The sequence below is a fragment of the Arachis ipaensis genome, chromosome B3 (genome assembly GCF_059453495.1).
Source record: "Arachis ipaensis isolate K30076 ecotype BB chromosome B3, ASM5945349v1, whole genome shotgun sequence".
In the NCBI taxonomy this organism is placed as follows: Eukaryota; Viridiplantae; Streptophyta; class Magnoliopsida; order Fabales; family Fabaceae; genus Arachis; species Arachis ipaensis.
In genome coordinates this window covers 125,614,448-125,618,558 of record NC_142438.1, presented here as the reverse complement: position 1 = coordinate 125,618,558, position 4,111 = coordinate 125,614,448, and the positions used below count along the sequence as shown (strand labels likewise).

The 4,111-nt window shown below is 40.6% G+C and overlaps 1 non-coding gene across 1 annotated transcript; it reads right to left on the bottom strand.

The window, feature by feature from the left end:
- Positions 1 to 2,202: 2,202 nt before the first annotated feature.
- Positions 2,203 to 2,306, bottom strand: LOC148572371 (small nucleolar RNA R71). Its single transcript, XR_015909035.1, has one exon. It is a non-coding gene; the product is annotated as a small nucleolar RNA R71 (small nucleolar RNA).
- Positions 2,307 to 4,111: the final 1,805 nt, after the last annotated feature.

Here is a 4,111-nt window from a genome sequence, read left to right as displayed (position 1 = left end):
AGTGTCTGGCGTTTAAGCTGCAGTTTAAGCTTAAACTGCAACTTAAACGCCACTTTTGGAAAAGGTTTCTGGGCCAAAAATAGTGCGATTTAAGTTAGTCTTTGAGCACAAACATTAACTTAAACTTACTCTGGTATGAAACCCAATTGAATATCATGGTTTATGGGATTGGGCCTGAAGGATTGATGAGTTTGAAATCTCAATTTATTGAGTCATGTGTCATTATTTGATTATCACTAAGTTGGCTCAATGAATGTTACAGAATTTGGATCAACAGCCTCATCAAGATTATGGATCATAAACCCAAGGCAAAAGGAAAGCAGGGAGAGGCCTCAAAGCCCAAGAAACACAACAGAAGCTCAATATAGAAAGTGTATAAATAGGATAGAATTTAAGTTAGGGGGGACTTTTACCTTCACTTTTAGCTAGTTTTCATATCTTTGTAATTGAATTCAGAGCTATGACTCACTAAACCCCCTTTCATTGGGTTAGGGAGCTCTATTGTAATTCAATGAATCAATAATAGTTTATCTTCTTCTTCAATCTTTTCTCTTGAATTTTGTTAGAAAGCTTCTCGATCTAATTCCATTGGGTAGTTGTCTTGGGAAAGAAACTACCCATAATTGGAATCCTTCGGAACCTTGGGAAAGGAATGGAGGATTCATGCTAGAGAAGCTTTCTCACAGTGAATTGGATTGGGGTTTGGATGGATATTGTGACATGTAATCCTACCAAATTGTGGTTCATGAAACTGTGTGGTATAATCAGTGATCGAGCATCATCTCTTCTTATGAACATTTAAACCAAGGGATTGGGAATTTGTTCATTTTTAGAGAGAATTGGTGAGCCAAGGGATTGGGATCCAATCATATAAGATTGCCAAGCAAAATTCAATGAACGCATTGCTTGAGGAAGAGATAAACATGTTTTGATTCGGAGATCTCAATATCTCCTATAACCCAATGAATCCCCCAATTCTGATTTACATCTTCTCTTTACATTCTGCAACTCAATTCATGCAATCACCCCCATTCCCTTTTAATTTCAGCAATTTAGTTTCTGCTCTTTAATTCATGCAATTTAAGATTCCGCCATTTCAATTTCTTGTCATTTACTTTTCCCGCCAATTTTACATTCCGCAATTCTCATCTCAATCTTGATTCCGCTCAACTAGAACACACTTCTAATCCGAATTGCTCACTCAACCAATCCTTGTGGGATTCGACCTCACTCTATTGTGAGTTTTTACTTGACGATAACCGGTGCACTTGCCGGAAGGAATTTTGCCGATCGTGCAATTTCCTAAATCGTAGCATAACTAGTTTATGCGCATCAAGTTTATGGCGCCGTTGCCGGGGATTGGTTTTCGATTGACAATTCTCCAATTGGAAGCTAACTAGATTGAGCAATTTCTCTTGCTTTGTTAATTCTGTTCAAGTTACTTGTGGAATTTTAATTTCTGCACTCGGTTACATGCTTTCTTTCTTTATGCCTTTAAATTCAAGCAACTAACTCACTGACTCACTAACTGTTTGAATTAATTCCTGAATTGCTCTAACCATACTCTTCCATTAACCAAGAGTATTTCACTTGTTTGTACCTGTGCTGTGTTCTTGTATGACAGGTAGGAGAGGAGAGACATCAACTCCTCCATATACCGAACCAGAGAGGACCCTTCATAGACTGAGAAGGGAAGCAAGAGGGAAGAGAGTAGTGGGAGAAGAGGAATCTGAAGGAGAATCTGAGGACAATTTTGAGGAAGCTTTAGATCTCAACATGGATAGAGAAGTTCACAACCATGAGAGAGCTGATGGAAACAATGCCATTCCTGAGAGGAGGGTTCTTAGTTCATACATAAACCCAACCTCTGGGAATTGTGGTAGCAGCATCCAGAAACCACCCATTCAGGCCAACAATTTTGAACTCAAACCACAGCTAATATCACTTGTGGAGAATCATTGTTCATTTGGTGGAAGTGCTAATGAAGACCCAAACCAACATCTCACAAAATTCCTGAGAATTTGTGACACTGTGAAGGCCAATGGAGTCCAGGAAGATGCATATAAACTGCTTTTGTTCCCATTTTCACTTAGGGACAAGGCAGCTAAGTGGCTGGAATCATTCCCAAGGGGGAGTCTAACAACATGGGATGAGGTGGAAAGCAAGTTTCTGGCACGTTTCTACCCCCCACAAAAGGTCAATAGGCTTCGATCTGAGGTTCAGACTTTTAGACAACAAGATGGTGAAACTCTCTACGAGGCATGGGAGAGATTCAAGGACTTGACAAGGAAATGCCCACCAGACATGTTCCATGATTGGGTGCAATTGCATATTTTCTATGATGGACTCTCTTATGAATCAAGGAAGGCTGTAGACCATTCATCAGGAGGTTCATTGAACAGGAAAAAGACCGTGGAAGAGGCCATTGAAGTGATTGAGACAGTGGCTGAGAATGAGTACTACTATGCATCAGAAAGGCACAACACTAAGGGAGTCATGGAGCTGAACCATGTTGATACAATTCTAGCCCAAAACAAGGTGTTTGCCAAGCAACTAGCAGAGCTTACCAGGCAATTAGAAACAAAGCAAGTGGCTGCAATACACACACAAGATCAAGAGGAAGTAAGCATTGAAGGAGGTGATTGGGAAGAGGCCAACTATGTGGGAAACCAACAAAGGCAATCATATGATCCACACTCCAACACTTACAACCCAGGATGGAAAAATCACCCAAACTTTGGGTGGGGGAACCAACAAACCCAACCACAAAACCACAAACCTTACAACCACAACCAACATAACAATTCCACATACCAAAACTCCAACCAAAGATCATACCAAGCCACACAAAACACTTACTCCCAACCATCATATCATGGCCAAAATAATCAACCTACCCAACCTAATCCGAACCAACAATTTCAAGATCAATTAAACCGGATAGAAGGAATGCTTGCAACCATGAGTCAAGACATAACCGAATTGAAAGCTTTTAAGGAAGAAGTAAATTCTAACCTGCAAAACCAAGGAGCTGCCATCTAGAAGCTAGAAAATCAAATTTTGTATTTGTCTAAGCAAAACCCTGGGACAAGCGTTTCTCATGCTGCCAAGGCCATTGCAAGGGAAGAATGTAAGGCCATAACCCTCAGAAGTGGAAAGAATCTAAAGGAGATCTCAAAGGAAACCATAGAGGATGAAGCAAGGGAACATGTGAGAGACAAGGAACAAGGACAATCTTTTACACAGTCCACAACAAAAGAAAAAGAAAAAGAGGTCCTGAAGCCTTATACACCTAAAGCACCATATCCTCAACGTTTGATGAAAAGTGAAAAGGATGGTCAATTCTCCAGGTTCTTGGAGATTTTCAAGAAGCTCCAAATCAACATTCCGTTTGCTGAGGCAATAGAGCAAATGCCACTCTATGCAAAATTCTTAAAAGAATTAATGACCAAGAAGAGAAGCTGGAGAAATGAGGAAACTGTGTTGTTAACTGAAGAATGCAGTGCCATCATTCAGCACAAATTGCCTCAGAAATTGAAGGACCCAGGCAGTTTCCAAATCCCCTGCATCATAGGAGAAGTCATGGTAGAGAAGGCCTTGTGTGACTTAGGGGCCAGCATCAATTTGATGTCTCTAACAATGATGAGAAGAATGAAGATTGAGGAAGCCAAACCAACAAGAATGGCCCTCCAATTGGCAGATCGAACTTTTAAATTCCCTCATGGGATAGTTGAGGATTTGTTGGTGAAAGTGGGAGATTTTATATTTCCTGCTGATTTTGTGGTATTAGATATGGAGGAAGAAGCCAAAGCTTCAATAATTCTGGGAAGACCCTTCCTAGCTACTGCTGGAGCCATCATAGATGTACAAAAGGGTGAACTCACTCTTAGACTACATGAGGAGAAATTGGTGTTTAACGTATTCAAGGCAATGAGCTATCCATCAGAATCACTAAGGGAATGCATGAGGGTTGATGTAGTGGACATTGCAGTACAAGAAACCTTTGAGGAAACAATAAAGGAAGTGGCAGAGGAGGAGTTCACCAAGGATATTGAAGTTAGTGACATCAAGGCTGCTGAAACAACCATGCCAAACATGCCAGAGAGAGTGA